Here is a 24,454-nt window from a genome sequence, read left to right on the forward strand (position 1 = left end):
ATTTTTTGGATTCCACAAATTAATGGGATAATATAGTATTTCTCTTTCTCTGAATTAATTCACTTAGCATATACTCCATTCATGTTGTTACAAATGGTAAGATTTCATTCTTTTTTATGGCTGAGTAATATTCCAGTGTGTGTGTGTGTGTGTGTGTGTACTGCATCTTCTTTATCCATTCATCTATCGGTGGCCACTGAGGTTGCTTCCATATCTTGGCTATCCTATCTAATAAAAGAGTAATATGTAAATTAACTGTCACTCCGCAACAAAGATGGAGGGGCCCATAGTGGCCAGGGTGGGACATTGGCGGCATCACCCCGGCAACACAAGCCCAGCATCCACGCCCCAGCCACGTGGAGGGAGGGGAGAGGAGGGGCCTTGGGCCGGAGGCCAGAGTGAGGGATGCTGGCATTATTGCAGGCTGGGCTGAGGGACCCCCACCCCCCTTCATGAATTTTGTGTACCAGGCCTCTAGTTTTAAATAATGCTGCTATGAACATAGTGTGCATGTATTTTTGAGTTAGTTTTTATTTTTATTTTTGATAGATATCAGAAGTAGAATTGCTGGGTCACATAGCAGTCCTATGTGAGGAACCTCCGTACTGTTTTCCATAGCGGCTGCAACAACCTGCATTCCCCCAACAGTGCATGAGGGTTTCCTTTTCTCTACATTCTCGACAGCACGTTTTTCTTTATAATAGCCAAGCTGACAGGTGTGAGGTGATTTCATTGGGATTTGATTTGCATTTCCTGATGATTAGGGATGCTGAGCATCTTTTCATGTGTCTGTTGGCCATCTGTATATCTTCTTTGGGAAAATGTCTGTTCAGGTCCTCTAATTTTAAATCAGATTTTTTTTATGTTGACTTATATGAGGTCATTATATATTTTGGATATTAAACCCTTGTTGCATGCATCAAAATTGCAAATGTATTCTGCCATTTAGTGGGTTGCCCTTTAATTCTGTTGATAGTTTCCTTTCCTTTGCAAAATCTCTTTAGTTTAATGCAGTCTCATATGTTTATTGTTGGTTTCATTGCCCTTGCTTGGGGAGACATACACAGAAAATTATTACTAAGATTGATGTCAAAGAATTTACTACTTATGTTTTATTCCAGGAGTTTTATGGTGTCTGGTCTTGCATTTAAGTCTTTAATCCATTTTGAGTTTTTTATATAGTGTAAGAAAGTGGTCTAGTTTCATGTTTTTGCATATAGCTGTCCAGTTTTCTCCACACCATTTATTGAATAGACTGTCTTTTCCCCATTGTATGTTCTTGCCTCCTTTGCCATAGATTAATTGACCATGTGGGAGTGGGTTCATTTCTGAGCTATTTATCTTGTTCCATTGATTTATGTGTCTACTTTTTTTTTTTTTGCCAGTATCAGACTGTTTTGATGATTATAACTTTGTGGTATAAAATCAGTGAGTATGACACCTCCAACTTTGTTCTTTTTCAAGATTGCTTTAGCTATTTGAAGTCTTTTGTGTTCCATATAAATTTTAAAATTATTTGTTCTAGTTCTGTGAAAAATTCCATTGGTATTTTGATAGGGATTGCATTGACCCCATGAGTGCTTTGTGGGCAGACATTTAACAATACTGTACGCATGGTGTATCTTTTCATTTACTTGTGTTCCCAGTTTCTTTCTTCAATATCTTATGGTTTCCAGTATATAAGTCTTTCACCTGCTTGTTTAAATTTATTCCTGTGTATTTTATTATTTTTGATGCAATTATAAATTAGATTTTTTTTTCTTGATTGCTCTTCCCAATGGTTTGTTATTAGTGTACAAAAATACAACTGATTTCTTTTTTAAAAATATGTTTTTATTGATTTTAGGGAGAGAAGAAGGAAGAAGGATAGAGAGATATAAATATCAATTAGAGAGAAACATCAATTGGCTGCCTCCTGCACACCCCCCACTGGAATTGAACAGTGACCTCTTGGTTCATGATTCAGTGCTCAATCATTGAGCCACACTGGCCAGGCCACAACTGACTTCTTTTTTTAAAACATTTTTATTGACTTTAGAGAGAGGAAGGGAGAGGGAGAGAGAGATAGAAACATCAATGATGAGAAAGAATCATTGATCAGTTGCCTCCTGCACACCCTACACTGGGGATTGAGCCTGCAATGCTGGCATGTGCCCATGCCTGGACTCGAACCTGGGACCCTTCAGCCCTTCAGTCCACAGGCCGATGTTCTATCCACTGAGCCAAACTGGCTAGGGCCACAACTTATCTCTTATATTAATTTTGTGTCCTGCAACTTTACTGAATTCATTTTTTAGTTCTCAGAGTTTTTTGGTGACTTTTTTATGGTTTTCTATATATAGTATTATGTCATCTGCAAATAGTGACAGTATAATTATTTGTAGTAATCTCTTATGATTCCTTGTATTTCTGTGGTGTCAGTTGAAACTTCCCCACTTTAATTTCCCATTTTATTTATTTGAGTCCTTCCCCTCCCCCCCACCCCCCCTTCATGATTCTGGCTAAAAGTTTATCAATTTAAAAAAATCTTTTCAAAATCACCAGCTCTAGTTTCATTGATCCTTTCTATTGTTTTCTAAAGCTGTATTACATTATTTCTGCTCTGATCTTTATTATATCCTTCTTTCTATTAACTTTTGGCTTTGTTTTTCCTTTCTTTTCTAGTTGCCTTAGGTGTAAAGTTACATTTGTTACTTGAGATTTTTCTTATTTCTTGAGGTTGGTCTGTATCGCTATGAACTTCAATCTTAGAACTGCTTTTGCTGTGTCCCATAAATTTTAGAATGTTGTGTTTTCACTTTCATTTGTCGTAAGATATTTTTCTTTTTCTTTGATTTCTTTGTTAACCCATTAATCATTAAGTAGCATATTGGTTAGCCCCCTGTGTTTGTGCTTTTTCATTTTTTTCTTATAATTGGTTTCTAATTTCATACCCGTGTGGTCTGAGAAGATGCTTGATATTATTCTTAAACCAGTGACCTGGTGCATGGATTCAAGCACATTGAAAGGAAATTAATTAGAAGGTGGCTGGCAGGGTGGGACTGGGCAAAATGGGCCGGACACGCCCTGGAGCCAACCTCCTGAGGTCCCTCCCTGGCATCTGCGGGGCTCTCCACCTGGCCTGCAGGGATCGGGCCGAAACTGGCTCTCCGACATCCCCTGAGGGATCCTGGAATGCCAGAGGGCACTCTGCAAAGTTGCTGTCATACAGGGTGTAGAATGTGAATGCAAGTGTGCAGTAAACCAGATTCAGGCCCGACAGTGCCCCAGCAACAACATAACCCAAGGCCGAAGATGGAATCACGCGGCCCTGCGAGGAATCAGGCTCCCTCCTCTCGTTTTGAGGTGCGTCACCCAAGAACTGCTGCTGCCATCACTGCAGCTTGGCCGCTTCTGCATTGAGTGTGTGCTTCCGGTGGTCAGCGCTCATCATAGTGACCAGTTGGATGGTAGGAGGGACACTTAGCATATTAGCCATATATATATAGACACACACACATACACACACACACACACACATACATACACACACTAATTGAGAATTGTCTGTGGCCTAATGTGGTCTATCTTGGAGAATGTTCCAGTGCTTCCTGGACTTGGATGCCTATTTCCTCTGCCAGGTTAGGGAAGTTTTTGTTTATTATTTCTTTGAATAGGTTTTCTGTCCCTTTCCCTCTCTTCTCCTGGGACTCTATAATGCAAATGGTAGAATGCCTAATTTTGTCTCAGAGATTCCTTACACTCTCCTTATTTTACTTTATTTTTTTTAAAAAATATTTTTATTGATTTTTTACAGAGAAGAAGGGAGAGGGATAGAGAGTTAGAAACATCGATGAGAGAGAAACATCCATCAGCTGCCTCCTGCACGCCCCCTACTGGGGATGTGCCTGCAACCAAAGTACATGCCCTTGACCGGAATCGAACCTGGGACCCTTCAGTCCACAGACCGACGCTCTATCCACCGAGTCAAACCGGTCAGGGCACACGCTCCTCATTTTAAAAATTTATTTATTTTTGGTTTTCCAATTCGGTGATTTCCACTATTTTGTCTACCATGTCGCTGACCTGTTCTTCTGCCTCATATTTGCTATTGATATTCTCTAGTATATTTTCCTTTAATTATTGTATTATTTAGTTCCGATGTTTTTATCTCTTTGTTGAAGTGCTCCCTGTGATTATCCACTCCTCTCCCGAGTTTGGTGAGCACTCTTATGACCATTACTTTGAATTTTTTATCTGGTTGATTGCCTGTCTCCACTTTATTTAGTTCTTTTTTTAGGATTTTGTCTTGTTTTCTAATTTGGAAGAAATTTCGTGTCTCCTCATTTGGCCTACGACTCTGTTTCTGTGTATTAGGTGTGTCTCACGGTATTGGAAGCGTGACCTCATGTAGAAGGTGTCCCATGGGGCCAGTAGCATATCCCCCTGGTGACCAGGGTCTGGTTTTCCAGAGCATCCCCTATGTGGGCTGTGTATGCTCTTATGCTTGGGCTGCAACTGTGAGGGCACTATGTTGGGTGGGCTGGTCTGCAGCTCATTTGTCTGATGGCCTGGCCTGCTGAGGGGTAGTGGGGAGTTGGGCTGGCCTCTGGCCTGGCCTGCTGCTACTGTTGCTGGTGTACAGAGCAGCCTCCAGGGTGGATGGCTGAGGCCTGGTCACTACTACTGTGGATACATTGGTGTGTAGGGTCTGGCCCCTCAACCCCACTTTGGGGATGTTTCTGGCCATCTCCAGGCGGTGGGAACAGAACCCCCACTTTCCAGGCCTCCTGGGCTGCCACTGAGTTCTAGGGTGGGGAGCAGAGTGCTGCTTTGGAAGGTGGTTGGCTGGGTAGGTCCTCAGGGGAATGCCAGGTGGGTGGAATGGTTAGCCTCGTAATGGAGAGTGTCAGGCAGGCTGGAGAGCAGGAGAGCAAACAAAACAAACAAGGGGAGAAAGGCACTCACTATTGCCTCCGTTCCCAGAGAGAGCCCACCAAATCCCTCCAGCGGATACCCTAAAAATAGTCAATATATCTCTTTCACGAATGACCCATGTGCTTTGATTCAGAATGAGTGACTTGTGCACAGACCCTGGGAGGGAGGGTGCTCGCTATCCCAGAGCCCTCAGTTTCTGGAACACAAGCCCTGCTGGTTCTCACAACCAGGTGTTAGGGGCTCCTCTTCCTGGAGCAGGTCCACATTGGAGAGCCTGAGGTGGGTCAGACGCCTCACTCCTCCAGGCGGCCTTCGGGCTGTGATATCCCTCCCACTGTGGAATGCCTCTCTGCTGACCCCTTACCCATCTCGATGTGGCTTTTTCTCTGTATTCTCGGTTGTAGAGAATTTGTTCTGCAGTTAGTTTTGATGTGTTGGTGGGAGGAGGTGAGCCCAGGATCTTCCTGCTCTGTCATCTTGACCCCACCTCTCCCCTCTGACATTGTTATATACATCCTATATAATAAAAGCCCAGTGACCATTACGGTGGAATGACCAGAACGCCCAATCAACCAGTCGCTATGATGCGCACTGACCACCAGGGGCCAGATGCTCAACACAGGAGGAGAGGGAGGGGGGTAAAGTGAGGCCTGGAGGTGCACTCTATGGCCCAGGGATCCCAGGAACCGCAAGCCCAGAGCTTGCTTTCCAATAAAAAAAATAAATTGAAAAAAAATAGTGGCTGACGCCACCACCCTGGGAAGAACAGCTCCAGGAGGGAAAGGCCTCCTGAGGCCCCTCCAGTGACGTGCAGGAAGCGCAGCCCCTCCAACTCCAAAGCCAGTCACACCGACAGCTGCTTCCTGCCCAGCTCCATGGCGGACGCAGCACTGCCAGGCCGCCTCAGCTCCAACTTCCAACTTCTGGCCTCCTGCCCGCCCCTTCGTATAATACGTGTGCTTGGGGGCATGGCTTCGGCCTCCCCGGCCTATAGCACCTCAGCACAGCCGGAGAGTGGCAGGACACAGTCACCAGCGCAGGCTGGGCATTGATTTGGCTGGTGACTGACAGCAAGTTACACTGTGTGTTTACATTTGTAGACTCCTGCTGCCTGCCTCACCTTCTAGGCTAAGAAAGGTCCGCTGATCTCCATGTTTCTCCTCCCCTCCGGAATCAAAACCTCTTGGGGATGAATGATCCCGGCGATGTCCCCAACATACGCTCGGTGTCACTGTCACAGACATTCCCAGTCATTACAGCCCATTCCTTAGCCTGCAGTGCCCTGCTCCACCCACTGCCACTCCTCACCTGTCACCCCCTGAGGACCACCTTATGGTATCCTATTTGAAATGTGAGCAAGATCTCAAATGCCCCCCTGTCAATAGCTCCCTTGCCCTACCTTTCTTCCTCTAAAAACTTTGCATTTTAAGAATATATATTTGATTGATTTTGGACATAGAAATAGAAATATCAATGATAGAGAATCATTGATTGGCTGCCTCCTGCAAGTTCCAAACTGGGGATTGAAATCTCCCCTGGCCCCTTCCCACATCCCTCCCCCTGGCCAGCAGGCCCCCGGGGGTGTGGCGGTGTGGCACTGAGGAAAGGAGGGGAGGGGGGAGACGGGGAACTGTGGGGTGGCAGGGTACCCAGGGCAGCATTGGGGTCTGTTCCTTCCGCACCTGGCCCAGCAACCGTAACCTCCTCTCCCGACCCTGCCAGGGCCTTCGGGCCCCAATTGGCCTGGCCCTGATCAGCCCTGATGGCACACCAGGCCTAGGGACCCCACCCATGCAAGAATTTCGTGCACCGGGCCTCTAGTTTGCATGTGAAATGGCATCAAAATAAAAATTGCAAAGATTCTTAGGCAGCATAGGAAGTTGGAAAATGTAGCCATGGCATCATTCTTGTTCTTGGTGGTGTCCTTTCCTCATAACAGCCCTGGGTCTGTTTTTCTCCCCCGTTACCTACCAGGTCAGCATCATGTCAAGCAGGGGACCTGTGAGGTGGTTGCTGTGCACAGGTGCTGTAACAAAAACCACATAGAAGAGCGATCACAAACAGTCAAGTGTTCCTGCTTCCCAGGACAGGTTGCCGGCACCACTCGGGCTCAGCCTTCCTGTGTTGAAGGTAAGACCGTTCTGGTCTGTTTCTCTAATATTGCAGGAAGGGCCTACAACTACCAAGAATCTCCCAGCTTTACTGTCTTTGCAATGCAAAGAAAACTAGGTTTATTCTAGGTCAGTGTTACCCCAAAAGTGAACATAAATGTAACTCCACAAATTTCATAATTAGTAAGGTAGGTTCATAATGATGTCCCTTAAGAGGGACCAGTGGGGACATGACTGGACAGTCAGGAAGACGTGCTTTGATTTCTTCTGACCCACTATCCCATCTGCTTCCTTAGACACTCTTCTTCCTGCTCTCAAACTCTGGACTCAGCCTGGCTTTCTCACCTTATGTTAATGTTATAGACAAATATTTTCTTAATTTCTAGTTTATTATTATTTTAAAAACATTATAAAGCATCTTCTTTGGTGCAACTTCTCAGAGAACAATTTGGGATTGTGTAGTAGTATTCATTTGTCGTCTCCAAATCCTAGCAGAGTACTATGCCCAGCAGAGTGAATGTTGATGTTTGTAGGTGGAGGCCTGGGATTGATTCCTTTTGATGTCCTGCCTTTTCCCAGGAGACACCTTGTTAGAAACATTAGTTCCCAGGAGATCAGCTATGAGGTTAAGTCTTATAGAGTTTCTCTACAGTGGCATGAAACCTCCCAGAAAATGAACTCTTCCAGTCTCATCTGATGCACATGTAAAGGTCGCCAGTTAAAGCACACATGCACCCACACACACAGACACACACGCACACAGACACATGCCCACACGCACAGACACATGCACACAAACATATTCTTAATTGCAGATCTATTGCACAATCGAAAATAGTAGCTGACTCCCTCCCCTCTCTCCTCCAGGCACCTCTTTATGGGCTGTTTGCTCACCAGTGGTGTTGTATCAGCGTAATCTCAGTTACTCTAAAGCTGGAGAGGGAACATGGACAATTTCCCTTCTACGTTTCCTTGTCATAATCCCTGAGGGCCAAATGTGTTGCCAAATTCAGGTGTCGTCAGGTATTTATGAAGGTAGCATAGTGCATATACCATCTACCACATAACAAACCCTCTGTCTTCTCCAGTTGCACCCCATAATCACAGCTGTTAAAATGTCTACAGTGAGGTATATGGATAGTCATGCAGAAGGGGCAGGTAGGATGAAGAGCCTCACGCTAATTCAAGTCAGGTTTTGCTGCCATCTTACAGAAATCCTTTTCATTTTCAGAGCTTTTTGGATTTGGGGATTATAGGTAAAGGATTGTGTACCTGTAAAAAAAAGGTAAAGATCTTTAATATTAAAAATGCATTTAAAAGAAATTTTCTAAATTCCTGCATCCCCAACTGGGACAGTGTATTATGTATTTTCTCCATCAACTGAAGCCAAGTCATAGCCATTCTGTCTCCTTCTCTCTCAGGTCAGTCCACCTTTCTCCGCCCCACTGTCACCCCCCCCCCCCCCCCAGTCGGGGCCAGCACCACATCCTGCTGAGCTTACTACCCCCCGGGTTCCATTCCCTGCCCTGTAGCAAGAAAGATGCTTCTAATAAACAGAACTGATCATGTCACTGTTATTCTTGAAACCAGTTTGGTGACTTCCAGCTGTTTGAAGAATAAATCTATCTTTGGCTATTAAGTCTTATATATCTAAATCATGTTTTACAATTATCAAAGTGTTTTTACTTTAATCCTCACTTGAGGATATGTTTATTGATTTTAGAGAGAGAGGAAGAGGGGAGAGTGAGTGAGAGAGAAACATCGATGTGAGAGAGCAACGTGGATCTGTTGCCTCCCATACGCACCCCAGCAGGGTATTGAACCTACTATCTAGGTCTGTGTCCTAACCGGGAATTGAACCTACCTCCTGTTGGTGTATGGGCAACGCTCCAATTAACAGAGCCACCTGGCCAGGGCAATACTCAAAGTATTGGTACCTGGAAAATAGGAATGGGGTAGCAATTACTATTATAGCATCTTTCTCTTAGTAAAGGGAACATTAATACCTTACCCTAAACTAGCTTGTTTTATATTTGGGCAAAATGCCCTTTGACCACCACCCTAGGGCTACATTTATCTGTTTGGACAATATATTTTTCTGTGTATTTGTGTGTCTAAGATAGATTTGTGGAAAATGCAGTAGATTTTGATATGAATGTGTGTTGTACACAAATGGTATCACACTGGATACTTCTTAATCTAACCTGCTTTAGTCAACGGATAGGCCATAATGTATACAGCCGTTCTTATACTGAAGGGACGTTTTGGTTGTGTCTATGGCAAATCAGCAGGCTCACCGGCTAACTGGCTGATTTCCCTAATGTCATAGGTCAGGAGGTGATGGGGACCGATTATTTGTGGTCTGAGTAGAGTGTGTGCAGAGGAACCTTCTGTGATGATGCACACGTTCTCCTTGCATCTCTGCACCCACATGTCATGATGCGGGTGGGTCCAGGACGATTGGTAGTGACTAACCACATGTGGCTACCGATTATTTGAAGTGTGTGACTAATTCGAACTAAGCATTTGAAATATGACTAGTACCAATTTAAATGGAAACTTTTGACTAGATGTGCCTCGTGCAGGATAAGTTTTATGTAAATACATAACTTCAGAGCAACATTTGTGGCCAGAGAACACCCAAACTCTGAAAGATGGGTTGTGATTTTGTCTGTGTATTTGTGTTCCCTGCACCTGGCATTGTCTGGCAAACAATTGGTGCTCAATAAATGTTTACTGGATCAAAGTCACAGAGGAGATAGGAATGTTGTAGTTCAGGCTTTAGGTAGGATATATTACTTTTTTCACATCCCCCTAATCTTCTAGTCCTTATCTGAATATATTTCCCCCAATCTTCTAGTCCTTATCTGAATATATTTCCCCCAATCTTCTAGTCCTTATCTGAATATATTTCCATTAGGGCTTTTTAGTTTTACCTGCTTAATCTTTATCCCATAATAATTATGCAGTATCATGCTGCTAATTGGTTTGTGGGAAGACCTGGTCTCTGCTGATACATTCCTCTTCCCTTATTTGTCAATAAGAACAGAGAGGATCTGAAATATAAAATTCATTTCAATTTACATTTAAATTAAAACAAAGGTGAGAAAATGTTGGAGCAGGCACTAATTAATGTTGGCATAGAAAGTGGAACAGCCTCATGCATTTTTATTAATCCACACATCATTTTTTTCATCGCTTTTACATAAAATTATAGCTTTTACAAGTTAAACAGGGAGAACAATTAGCTATACCCCCACCCCCCATTTCCCTCATCGAGCTTCTTTGTTATAATGAATTTATGAGTCTTCCTGAATTATTGAAATGTGTCTTTAATACACATTTGGGATTGGGAGAAGGTCTGGGAATTACTTGATTGAGGTTATGCTTACTTGGGTCCTGAAACAGACAAGTGTTTAGCGGGCCAGCATTTTCCCCTTTGAATCTTCCCCTGGCTTACATAGGCTGTTTAGTGGCGGGAACTGCATTCTACACATTTATCAAAATATAGCTCTATAGAGATCATGCTGAGTGGTTTTATGATAAAATGAGATAAATGAGTACTACAATGAAACTTAATTTATTTTGTCAAAGGGAATGCTTCCTAAACTGAGTTTAAAAAGATGAATAAGACAGGCTTAAGAATGGGAGGCAGTTACTTTATAAACCTTTTTCCTTTCAAAAAATATTTTTATTGATTTCTGAGAGGAAGGAAGAGGGAGAGTTAGAAATATCAATGATGAGGGAGAATCATTGATTGGCTGCCTCTTGCATGCCCCCTACTGGGGATCGAGCCCACAACCCGGGTATGTGTCCTTGACTGTAATCGAACCTGGGACCTTTCAGTCCGCAGGCCGACGCTCTATCCGCTGAGCCAAACCAGTTAGGGCAACTTTTTTCTTTCTTTTGATGATACCTGAATTTTTTTTCTCAGATGTCGGAACTCGCTGGCTTTGGGATGAGGGTTACTGTTCACACTGAAGGCGATGTCTGTAGCTCCAATTGTGTGAGACCCAGGTCTGTCTTACAGCTGTGATTTCCCAGGGGTTTCTCATTGCGTGTGGTTTCCTGCCACTTATGATGAAGCAGGGCTCTGGGCTTCTCCGGTCATCAGGTGAATGCCAGCAAGGTGTACTTTGCAAAAGCACTTGGTGAGCTGGACGAATGTGTCTTGCATGTGTGAGTTCATTCATCAACTTTTAATTTAGCAACTTGGTGCCTGGCGTATCCTAGATGCCAGGGAAGGAAGGTAATTAGACATAGGTCCTGCTTTCAAGGAGCCCACACCTTACTCAGAAGATGGACAATTAAATTCTAGTCGGTGAAGGGCTCTGGGCAGAGCAGAGAAGGGGAGCGGTGGTGAGACTTCACCAGGCCGGAGGGAACTGGGCAGCGCAGCCACGTGAAGCACATGCGAACGAGTGGGCCACCTTGGGAGGTGGAAGAAGCGCAGTCTGGCTTGGACATGGCAGGGGACCAGCCTGGAGGTGTAAACAGAGCCGTGGGTGTTAGAGGCCTTAGATACACATTTTAGAATTTAATTGCCACCTGGTGGGAATTTGTATTCTGGATTGAATGAAGCAGGGGGTGCCAATAAGAAAGGCCATGAAGTACTGTGAACAAAGTTCATTAAAACAGCCCAAGATTTCTGAGCGTAGGTTTCCAAGCGTTAGGCTTGTGGCATTGCCCACGATGGGGGCATGGAGGAAGACCAGGGGCTGTGGGGCTTGGTGTCTACTGTGGAGTAGGAGTCTTTTAATGAGCCCTAGTTTAATGAGGTCTGATGAACAGCTAAGCCTCTCATTTGATCTGAGTAGCCTATATAATAAAGGCTAATATGCAAATTGAGCAAACGGTGGAATGACTGGTCACTATGATGTGCGCTGACCACCAGGGGGCAGATGCTCAACACAGGAGCTGCCTCTGGTGGTCAATGTGCTCCCGCAAGGGGAGCACCACTCAGCCAGAAGCCGGGCTCATGGCTGGTTCGTGTAGCAACAGTGGCGGGAGGCTCTATGGCCTCTGTGGCAGCTCTAAGGATGTCCAACTGCCAGCTTCTCAGTCAGACATCCCTTGAGGGCTCCTGGACTGCGAAAGGGTGCAGGCCGGGCTGAGGGACCCCTGTACACCCTGCGCCCCCGCCCCCACCCCCCTCCGCCTGAGTGCACGAATGTTGTGCACTGGACCTCTAGTATCCAATAACCACATATAATGTTTCTCAACCAGGGTAGACATCTGACAATGTCTCCAGACACTTTGGGTTGTTACCCTGGGGTAGAGGGTGCTACTGTCGTTGGGGAGGTGGGGGCCAGGCAGGCTGCTCAACATCTAACAAGGCACAGGATGGACTCTCGCAATAAGGGATTATTGGCCCCAAATGTCAATAGTGCCAAGGTCAAGAAACCCTGCCGTAGAGGTTCTCACTCCAGGGGTATGTACTTGTGTGAGGGGGCACTTGGCCGAGGACAGACCTGGTCACAAAGGGTCCGGCTCTGCATCCCACCACGCCCCCTCAGCGCTCCGTGCAGCCCCCCCAGCGCTCCGTGCAGCCCCCCCAGCGCTCCGTGCAGCCCCCCCAGCGCTCCGTGCAGCCAGCCCCCTCAGCGCTCTGTGCACACTGTGGGATGACAACACTGCGAGTGTGGAGTTGGAAGAAGTGGGATTCCCGAAGCAACATCGTAGTGCTGTCATGACTGCTTTTATGTTTGTTACCTGTCAGGTTGGAATGACTTTTTGTCTTAAAAAAAGAGAGAAATATACATTGGCAGGGCTTGCCACCTAGCAATCTTAAAAATTAATAAATGGCTTAGTTATTTTGAAGAAGACTGTAAGTGTCTTGAAATAACAATGGTGACAGCGAAATAGCTGAAGCTAAAACACAGAATCTCAGAGAGTGTTCTGGTGGCTACTTCCATTTTCCAGATGCTATATATTCCGGGAAGATGTTTTCTCCATCTTCCTGTCCATGTGTCAGTGTGGAAACACATCTTCCTTTAGAGAAGCCTGAACTTGTGTAAGTACAACTGAGCTAAGTCAACAAATGGGAGGCCAGACCTTGAGAAGTGAGCCTGTTCGCTGTTAGCCTTACTCAAAGGTGGGCTTATCGAAGTAGCTATATAAACACACATTGTAAGTTGTGTTTAGTGGGATGATATTTATTTAAGATAAGGGATAGAAAACAAGCCAAACCCTCAATGTATTTTATACATCAGGGAGTAAAGAAAATGCACCAGAAGCAGATTAGCTGATTGGACACATGCCTTTTCCCCCTGGAACATTTATAGAAAGTACTACTCACTTCCGCGCAACCAGGATTTCACTGTCTTTTTCTTCCTTTCTGCATAAAATGTGAAATTTATTACAGATTGGCATCTTTATGTTTTCATAAGTAAGGAAGGCATGAGGCTTTTAAAATAATTAAAAAAATAGAAGCGACAAGACATTCTCATTGAAAGTATTTTATGGTATCAACAGGAAAATAAAAGTATGCCTCCTACAGGTTTATTTCCTGTGGGGACAGGTTCAGGTCAGGGGGCGGCGCTCTGCGGTTGTTTTAGGAGAACCCCACTCGCGTCCCTGCCTCAGCCTGGCCCTGCGCAGTGCACGCAGAGCTTCAGTGCCCAGGCCGTTCAATCACCTGCTCACCCGCAGGGCACACTCTTGGTTGGTTCGCACCTCGTTGTGAGCTTGTTAGTCAATCTTTAATTCATAAAGGAATTTGCAGCTTTCATTTTGGCTCCTGTGGTGGCTCTGATGTCTGTCTCTTCTGAGAGAATATTTGCTCTGAGTCTTGCCCAGTGAAGCCCCAGGGAGCAGGCACCTGCTCAGGGCACCGCCCTGTGTGCCCTTCTAGCTGCAGGCCGGGCTTCACAGTGGAAGCACTTCCCGCCCAGGGCAGCTTGCTCTTTATGGAGGCTCTGTGAGTAATTTCACAAGAGCGTGACCATATATACTTCCTTCTTTTATTTATTTAGATAAATTCAATGTAAATCTTTAAAGGAAATACTAGGAAAACAATATTCTTCTCTGTAGTTAAGAACTGGCATTTTTTTCTGTGATGAATGCCTGAATCAACCCATCATTTCTTCTCCTCCAGCGTCTTTCCTCGGGGTTGGCATGAGAGTGTGCTTGGTCCCCCTGAGTCAGTAGGGAAGCACTGACATTTCCCTGCCGTGAAGCGGAGAAAATGTGATGCACTCTGTTTTCTCTGCAAAGAATTGTTCCCAGATCTCTCCCTGCACTCATACCTTTTGGACCCCTTTACAGTGCTCTACAGTCCTCTGCCTGCTGCCCCTTCTAAGACTCACGCCTCACCTGTTCTTCTCTTTCATACTCCTTTCTGCCCCAGCCTTTCCTACTGCCCTGCCAGGCGGACTCTGCCCGGTGCAGGTGTCCCTGGCTCCCTGCCCTGCCTTCCTCACACACTATCCATGGCTCCCTCCTGCTTAGAGAGCCCAGTTTAGTCTAATCACAGCCTCGGAGCCCCTGGAGATTGCTTTCTATACCATCCTCCTCGGCTGAGTGCCCGGGCAGCCTTGCTGACCCCCCCTTTGGCCGCATGGTCTGCTGGCTTCCAGGGTGGCCACTCACTGTCCCACCACTCCCCCTGCCCCCACAAGGACAGGTCACTGACCGTGTGCCCATCAAGGCTTCTTCTGACTCGTCCACGTGGCTCTGATTCCTCTGAAGAGAATAGAGTCCCCTGCTGAGTGAAAGCCAGGGTCTAGGGAACAGCTTTAAAGATAAGATAAAGTATTTTAGATTCAGCTTTGATGCTGTATAAATATAACCAAGCTCTGTCAACATTTATGAAACTTCTCCAGTCCTGTGCATGGTATTTTAAGTTGGGGGTTGAGAACCATCTCTTACTTGTCTTTATATCCACTTGGGACCAACCAGGGTGTTCAGGAATAATGACTCAGTGGCAGCTCTATAAACATGGCCAGACGCTGGGGAGCACTTGTTAATCTAAGCTGTTGTACAGTGTAGCATAGGAGACAGATGGGAGGAGAGAGAGCACTAGAATCTAATACCTCCTCTCTCTTTAACTCACGTTACCCAAAGCTCTGGTGTTTATTCCTGAAATCTTCTGCTTCCATTTCCTGCTTCTGAGTGTTGTTGGGACAATCAAAAGAGGGACAGCAGGTAAAAGTGCTTTGAAAATGACAAAACTCCATCTAGTTTGAAGATGAGAGTATTGCGATATCTGGGGCTGAAAGGAATACACGTTTTCAGGTTCCCCCAGTGTGTCCAGTGAAGTGTCTCTCTCAGAAAAAATAACCCATTCAGCTACTTTCCCTCTCAGTGTCAGCGCCGTTTGATTTAACTAGCAAGTGGTTATCCCAGATCGCGAAACGCCTTAACTCAGGTTACTGGTTTTGATGGGACTGATGGCATAGGAGCTCAGGATTTGGCCAGAATCGAGAATGGTGGCCACTTTTCTGCATCAGGGTAGACGCAGTGTCCGGCCACCGCAGCTGATAGTGAAACGGTGCTGTGCCCTCATCATGCTGCACCTCAGTTGCCTGACAGAGGAGTCTGCATGCACTGGCTCGCTGTGTCACCTACTTTCATCCCTGGTTCTATACAAGGGCTTGTTTCACTAGAGATCCCTGGTGTGAGGGAGCAGCTGTATACAGCGGTGGGCAAAGGGAAGCATACAGTTCATAGGGAAAATAATCCAGTAATTAATAAATAATAATACAAGAATAAGCTCTGTTTTGTGGACCTGCTTCCGCCCACCTGTATTTCCAGGTTGGGGCGTGGGTGCAGGGTCAGACTGCCTCCGTTCAGTGCTGCTCGACTCTCTTCAAACTGTGACTTTGGACAAGTCAATACCTCAGGGCCTCAGTTTTCTCTTCTCTGTAGAATGCAAGGAGATAATTTTTAAGCTCAGAGGTACAGCTATATTGAAATTAGAAAATGCAGGGAAGCCAATTAGCATGCCAGGCCCTCAAGAAAAGGATTTATAAAGATTTTCTTGAACTTGAATTTCAAACTTCTCAGGCGGTAGTAGTTTAAGTGAAATCCAATGGGGGATGTTTTCTATTAGCGTTGCTGTTTCAACAAGAAAAACAGGGCTAAGATCCTCTCTATTTCTCCCCCCACCTTCCCAGCACCCCGGCCCCAGCACCCTGTCCTGTACCAGCCTATTGGCTGGGCTCACCCTTAAAACAGTCACGATCCTTTTGTCCTTTGATTCTGTGGGAATAACTAGCCAAGTTGATGGTGCTTTCTTCACTTTTCTTCTTGTGCTTCTAAACCCAGAGGACTCAGGGGGTTGCTACTTCCTGCTCCATGGGCTTAAAACACAAATGCTTTTACTGGTCGCCCCCTGCAGGCATGCTGAGGTAAAAGGAAGTGAATTCACAGGTGAGCTGGCTAGTCTAGAATGTGGCATTGAGGGGCTATTGGGGCCCCGTGTTGCAGTGCTCAGCACCGGCTGGAAAGGATGAGGACATGAGCACCGCGTGGGTTGGAAATGTTGACTGCTGTTAGTCCTTGCTATTGACAACAAAAACCATTAAACATAACTTTGCACCATCAACATACAGCCTACCACCAAAGATGAGGACCACAGTAAAAGCTAACGCTTTCCCAGAACGGAAGTGACTGCCCCAAAGTCAGCCAAGACTTTCACATGAATTTGCTTTATCCTTCATATCTTGTGGCGAGGTTCTATTTTTACCCCCATTTTACAGATGAACAAAATGAGGTGGAGAGCAGTAAAATAATGAGTTCAATGTCACTTGTAAAGTGTCACAGTCAGATTCAGACCAAGGTAGGCCTGCCCTGAAGCGTGAGATTTCACTAACTCCGCTATGTCAGTGAGGTCAGCATGCTCCTCTGTGCTGAGCTTCATGTTGTCCACACTGGCAGGAAGAAGCAGTGTCACCCGCAGTATTTGGCCTTTGTTTTCCAGCTTCCATTGTGGTTCAGAAGTGGTGGTGTCACATGGATCCCTGTTTGGAAGGAGAGGATTGCAAAGTGCTTCCAGATGACTCAGGTTGGGCCTGTAGCAGTGGCAATAAAGTCAAAACTACAAAGGCAAGTATAGACAAAGCAGCCGCATGGTGCAACCTCAGCACTAGTAGCCATGGTCCCCTTTGGTGTTATCTGGCCATCAATTAGATTGGCAATCTTGCATGGGCAATGCCACCCCATCTGTGACTTTGGCCTTTCTGGAATGTCCTTTCCCCAGCATAACTCTTTATGTCAGACTAGAGGCCCAGTGCATGAAATTCCTGTATGGGTAGGGTCTCTAGGCCTGGCTGGCAATCAGGGCTGATCAGGGCCTTCCAGCAGCTGGCTGGGCCTTCCCTTCCCCAGCTGCTGGCTGCCAGCCAGGGCCTTCCTTTGTTCTGCCCCCTGGTGGTCAGCACACATCATAGCGAGTGATCCAACTCAGTCTCTGGTCGAGCTCCTGAGGGGACACTTTGCATATTAGCCTTGTATATACCCTATCTAATAAAAGACAAATAGGGTAATTAACCGTATCTCCGATACACTTCCCATTGACTAATCAGAACGATATGCAAATTAACTGCCAACCAATATGGTGGTTAACCGCCAACAAAGATGGCGGCTAATTTGCATACTGCAGGCAGGGCGGGACAGCGCCATCCCGCCTGCCCCGCTGCCATCCGGGCCTGCTATCTGTGACCCCGGTGGCAGGCGGCCCATATGGGACCCAACCCACGGCTGGCGGGCGGGACCACAGCGATCCGCCACCGGCCACGCCCACAAAAGGCCCTCCTGGCAGGTGCTAATGCTCCGATCTGCCAACACGCACACTCAGGCCGCCTTTGCCCTGCGCAAACTATGCAGCTGGGAGAGGAGAGTGGGGCCGCTGGGAGCAGGGCGGGAACTGCCTGGGGTTTGCGTCAGGCAGCCCAGAGTGGAGTGCGAACTATCCGGACAGGTAGCTGCTTGCTCATTCACTTACTCGCTCATTCAGTCACTCATTCACTCACTCATTATTCACTCACTCAGCAAACCCTCTCAGGTCCCTGGCACCAGGCCAGGCACTGAAGGTGAAGCAGCATAAGACAGAGCTATGTCCTCAAGATGTTAGTAATTCAGTAGGGCGAAGCAGGCACATGAACGAGGCAGTTGTATGCACAGATTTAGTGTACTGGGTTCTGTGAGGGCTGTAAATAACGCTGACTTTGTTCTCTTGATAAAATGGGGCCTCGGGAACCAGGCCGCCCCAAGCCTGTAGGCCTGTGCCTAGGCCAGGAGTGGCCGGGGTCCCGGAACATGACAGAGGGTGCAGGTCGGGCTGAGGGGTCTGGCCCCACCCCTCACCCTCATCCCCGAGTGCACAAATTTTTGTGCACCGGGCTACTAGTATAGATTATATTGAACAGTGACTACGACAAATAAGCTGATGTAATATTTTATATCCAGGGCAGTGGGAGGTCATGGAGTCATTGTTGGTGGAGGAAGGAGGTTAACACTCCCATCATTTCTATGGGCTCCACCTCTAAGTCAATCCCAATCCAATTCCAACCTATGTAAACTCAGTGTGCTTACTAAGCAAACCTCACCTTAAAAGCATTCCATTGTCCTTTTCCCAGTGGCCCCTTCCAGCCATTTCCCTAACCCCTTCCTAAATAAAAATTTTGGAGTTACTGATGACCTAGGGTCGTACATCCATCAATGATAAATTTTTTCCTTCACTGTATTCCCTGTAGACTAAGAAATGACATTTCAGAAGATTATACTTGTATTGATTTTTACATATAAATATGAAACAAGACCATGAACACAAGCCATGTTCCAGAAAAGAAGGTTTCTAAGTAGCCTCTTGCCACAGCACTCCCTCTCTGTTTATGTGCAGTCAGGGAGGGCATTTGCAGGAAGCAAACCTTCAGGGCATTTTGGCTGTGTGTGGGGGAGATGAGTTTGCTCTCGAGAAATCCTCAACGGAAGTGACATTTCATTTGGCACTTCGAAAAGTGGCAGAAACGTAATACAGTTCCCTAAGCTGTCATGATACTTAGCTGCTTTTTTTTTTTTTTAGTGATATGCCACCTGAGAATAATCTCAAAGTTATAAAACTTTGTTTCCTTTATTAATCCAAGTCAGTGTGACTTGGGCCGCATAAGACATTTTATGTCTTTTATGGATCTGATGCAGATGCAGTAATTCATCTGTGGAGCTGTGACCAGCTTCTGTGCAGAGCGCGGCACCCACAGAAACGATTTCTGTGTCTTAAAATCAGTGCTGACCTTACACCGCAGCGAGACAGGGCTCCTGTGAAGGCAGAGCTGTGGCCTCCCTGGAGGAGGGGTATCAGCTACCTAACAAAATAGTTCCCACTTTCCTTAGGCGGTTCATCCCTACAGCAGTGGTTCTCAGCCTTCTGGCCCTTTAAATACAGTTCCTCATGTTGTGACCCAACCATATAATTATTTTCGTTGCTACTTCATAACTGTCATGTTGCTACTGTTATGAATCGTAATGTAAATATCCGATATGCAGGATGGTCTTAGGCGACCCCTGTGAAAGGGTCGTTTGACCGCCAAAGGGGTCGTGACCCACAGGTTGAGAACCGCTGCACTATAGACTCAAAACAAGGAAGGGCCAAAAAGTAGGCTTGTCGACAGTAAGCCGCCTATGTCAGAATTTTATTTTCCTTTAAATGTAAATAAGAAAAGAGTAAGCAGTTAATGAGACATTAGCAGCCTTAGGTGATGGTATGAAATGAGAAGGGATGGTTCTGGAAGCAGTCCCTGGTCTTTCCCGAGTGTAAAAGGTTGGCACTGAGTTTATTCCACCCGTGCGGTTTTCAGGGTCCCGAGAGACAGTGTGGTGGTTTCTTCTTGTGGGAAAATGTAACTGGCTCTGCAATCCCACCTCCATTGTCCTTTTCTTAATTCTGAGTTGCACTGTCTTCTCGGTGCCATATTAAGTGCCCGATGTCCGCTTAGCACCAAAGCCAGCCATTTGCCAGGACTTTCTGTTATTTGAAAATAGAAGTAAATCATATTGAATCTGAAGAATTTTCAGATTTTTACAACATCTCCTAAGGGTGAAGAACTGTATCTTTAGAGCAGTAGTTTTCAACCAGGAGCATTTTTGCCTTCAAGGGGCTATTTGACCAAGAGTCGTCTGGTCCCAGAGTCATTAGTGCTGAGATTGACGACTTCTGCATTAGAGAACAGTCTATATTTTCAGTAGCTCTTTGCAAGCATCCTACCCGATTCTCCTACTTCATTTTGATCTTTAAGGTTTCTGCTAAGTGTCTAAATGTTTCCAGTATTTTACATTGGACAACCAGAGGAGGAGTTAGGAATTTAAACAACAGGGGCATTCTTCAGCATCTGTCAGCCTCACCATCTAAGAGGACCAAGTCCTCCTGGTATTGTCCTCAGTGGCCCTTTAAGGGGTGGATCCCTTTCTCTGGCTCCTGGGCTGTCACCGTGGGCCATCTTCATCCTCTTCTGCTACCATGCTATAAGAGTTTTGGTATCAATTGCTATAGAAAAATCATCATGGGAACCTGTTAGAAGTGCCCTGCTTTGAGCCCCACCCCGAGGATATTCTGGGACAGTCAGCCTGGGTCAGGCTTAGGAAACCACACTAGCAGAGTTGGGGTGATTCTGATGAGGAAGCTGGATGCAGGACGCGCTGTTTCTCCAAGCTCCCCACCTGCCCCTGTTCTCCCCTTTATTTGGCTTCTCCTCTGCTTTCTGTGCCACCCGAGTTACCTCCCTGCCCAGATTCTTCCTTGATGAGAGACCATTAATGGGTCCCCAGGTAACAGGTGGAAAATACAAAGTATAAGCATTTTGGGAGGAGCCTTCATTGCCACCCTCCCAAGAGGCTGTGTTCCCATGCCCATTGTTTTTTCTTCACACCCCCCACCCCTTCTTCCAAAATTCCTCTTGTCTTTCTAGGTCCAACTGAGGTGGCTTCTTTCCCCTGGGGTTGGTCTTCCCTCATCCCTACCACCAGAGCGTAAAACACGTGGTCCCCTGTCACAGGACAGTGGAGCTGATATTGGCATGCTAGCAGCCTTATCCACCCACATTCCAAAGTAACATGGACCTTCCTTATACAATCAGCAAAGCCACAGATTTACAGGAAAATAAATCCTAAAGAATCTTCTCCACCCTTCAGTGTAGATGGGCTCCAAAATGAGCTGGGCCTGCGAATGAGCTTCCTGAGGGAGGATGCTTTTGAGAGTGACATCCTAGATGTAGGTCAGCACTTGGCTGTAAACACTGTTAGGGAAATACAGATGATGGGGTCCGGAAAGAGCTGTTTCCTGAGTGTCAGCCGCATGCCCGGCACTGGGCCGCGCTCCTCAGGCCACTGTCTCATTCACTCTTCCCTGCAGCGGAGGCGAGCAGGTGCTGTTTCACACTTAGCAGACGAAGAAGCGAAGGACAGTCCTCCCCATCTCGGGAAATGACCTACTCAGTCAGGATTTTCGAGCCAAGGACTGATTCCTCGTTCTCTCACATCCTTCGTCCTATTTGTCAGAAGTCCTGCTGGCGTTGCCTTTCCTCATCTCAGTCACAGCGATTCCTTTAAGCTGCATCTGGCCGTGTGCTCCTGTGCCATCTTTGGACCACAGTCAGGGAGAGGCCACATCCCGTGCATGGCCCGGGGCTCCTTGCAGTCACCTCCCTCTCCCCTTGGAAGGCTCTTCCTGCAGAGTCGGCGCTCCCGCCCAACCTGCAAGTGTCTCCTGACATCTTCCCTCACACTGCTCTGCACACAGGAGCCTCCCACCACCTGCCCAGTGTCTCCTCATACCGATGACTGTCCGCCATAGCACGTCACCTTCTGATGGACCATCTATTTGCCTGTTTGTGTAGTACTTTCCTCCAGAAAAGAAGTCAGCAAGCTATGGCTTGCCAGCCCAAACCAGCCCTGGCCTCTTCTTGTATGGCCTCTGAGCTAAAAATGGGTTGCACATTTTTTATTTGTTGAAAAAGTAGGAAAGAAGGAAAATAATATTTCACAACACATGAAAATTCTATGAAATCCAAATTTCTGTGTCCATAATAATAACATTTTATTGGTACGAAGCCATGGCCCTTAGTCAATATCGCATTGTCTATGCTGCTTTTGTGTGTGAAGGTGGCGTTGAGAATGTGTGACAGTGACTGCGAAGCCTGCACAGGAAGCATGCTCACCGGCAGGCCCACGTGGAAAAGTGCGCCAGCCCTGCCTCAGGGCGGCCCCTGAGGACGGCCGGTGTTGGCTCAGTTCGCTGCAGTGTTCCAGCGCGAACATGAGAGCCGTTCTACTGCAGATGCATGAATAAAGCCCTCTCTGCCAGTTAGTCGGCAACCTGCGGTTTGACTAAAACCTGATTGGGTCTAAAGACCAGCCTTGGTGACTGTGCTATCAAATAACATAATTTACTTTGAAAATATTTCTGGTGGAGACCTATTAAAGTCCTAAGGCTTTTGCTTTTTCCTTCTAGCTGGTGTATTGATCAACCTGTAAAATTTCTTATCAAACTATAGAAACTGCTGGTCTGTTTTTTTAGATTTCAAGTAATGAGCCTGGGGTATTTCAAATGAAAAAAAACAACAACCTTTTGAATGGGTGTATCTTTCCAGTAATTACAGCAGTTTCATAAAATAACTTCTTCTTTAAAAATGCAAGTTAACCGAAGGACTTGTATACATGTATATAAGCCAAACCAATGGACATGGACAACAGGGGGATGGGAACATGAGTTTGTGTGTGTGGGGGAGGTTGGTTGGGGGTTAATGGGGGGGATGAAGACACATTTGTAATACCTTAACTAATAATAATAAATAAATAAATAAATAAATAAAATGTCATATCTAAGTTAAAAAAAAAAAGCAAGTTAACTACATTAAAAAATAACAAAGGCAACATTTTGGTCCTGACATCTGCTGATTTTCATCGGCATTCATTACACAGAATTCCAGCACCATTAACAGAGCACGCTCAGCACGTGCGCGTTAGCCCCCTGGGCCTTGAATGGGATTTTTGTGTCTCCACAAATACAAAGCGAGGACACATAGCACGTGTGGGACCTTTGTGCATGTTGTCTTGCAACCTACACACAGGAAGTGCAAAGCAGAATCTGAAGAGCTGATTTGGGGAGGTCAGTTATGTGAAGGTGCAACCTGCTAACCTGCACACACTGACACAGATGGGCGTGGAGGTGTGGGCAGGAAGGACTATGTCGGGGGGGGAGGGGGTGGAATGGGGCATTGCATGCTCACTGTTTAATTTGTTTTAGGTCACCCGGTAGCAAAGGGAGGTGTGCGTCCATCTGGAGGAGCAACAGCCAGCAGAGCTTCTTGCTTGGATCACCGTCCGGCCTCGTTGTGGGAAACTGCCTTGGATTTCAGCAGCTTCATCTGGGCCTATGTGTGCTGTGAGGAGTGCACTCAGTTTCCTGCCCCTGTCCCCTCTCTGCTTCATCATTTTGTTACCTGGAATAGTGACAGGGGCTGCTGCACGTGACAGCCCGCTGGAGCTCCGGAACGCACCTCCACGGAGCCCGGGGGAACGAGGAATGCACCAGCCGCGGAATGGGCCGCCCCGGGAGGACTAGCGGCCTTTACAAAGGAACGTGGACATAGGTTCCGCTCGGCCTCCTCTTTCCTCTTTGACCTGTTCCGTTAGCCTTGCATTAAAGTGGTTTGAAAGGGATCTAGGTAACAAAAGCTATTTGCAGATGTAGGTTAATGAACGCTGATTCACTAGTGACGGAGACTTATTTTATAAACCTTGAAGAATAGCAGGACTTGCTGGGGTTATTGTGTGTGCATTTTATTTTCGCTTTTGATGGTTGAAATGTTTTCTATTTTAAGTTAGATTAGCAGAACTGAAATGTGGGTACCTTAACTTCAGTGCACCATTGTGCTGAGTGCTAAGGAAGCATAGCTACTCTGATGTTTTACTGCCAAAGCTTTATCGTGACATATTCACAAAAGAAAGAAAACAACCTGGGCTTTGTATGGCTAATATGTAGTCACAGAGGTAAACCATTTAAACCGGTGTGGCTCAGTGGTTGAGCATCGACCTATGAACCAGGAGGTAACAATTCGATCCCCGGTCAGGGCACATGCACAGGTTTTGGGCTCAAACCCCAGTGGGGAGCGTGCAGGAGGCAGCTAATCAGTGTTTCTATTTCTCTATCCCTCTCCCTTCTTTGAAATTAATAAAAATATATTTCAAAAAATAAAATAAAATGTGAAATAGTCTCTGTTTAGATCCAGAGTGACTTCTGAGATCCAACTTGTCATTCATATTAAAATATTTTAACTCCTAGACAGGCATCTTGAAATGCTGAATTTTTAGACTTTAAGCGATTTACTCTTAACATAGCTCTTTCCTTCCTTGTTAGTAATTTTATTTCTTTAATTGGAAGTAAAATCTGATTCATTTTTTTCTGGTTTGATGATTTTGCAGCAGTCATG

At 46.1% G+C, this 24,454-nt stretch overlaps 1 pseudogene; it reads left to right on the forward strand.

Annotated features, from left to right (window-relative positions):
- Nucleotides 1–24,132, forward strand: part of LOC118668643 — a 170,087-nt pseudogene extending 145,955 nt beyond the window's left edge.
- The last annotated feature ends 322 nt before the right edge of the window (nucleotides 24,133–24,454 follow it).

Source organism: Myotis myotis, unplaced genomic scaffold, assembly GCF_014108235.1.
Source record: "Myotis myotis isolate mMyoMyo1 unplaced genomic scaffold, mMyoMyo1.p scaffold_m19_p_13, whole genome shotgun sequence".
Classification (NCBI taxonomy): Eukaryota; Metazoa; Chordata; class Mammalia; order Chiroptera; family Vespertilionidae; genus Myotis; species Myotis myotis.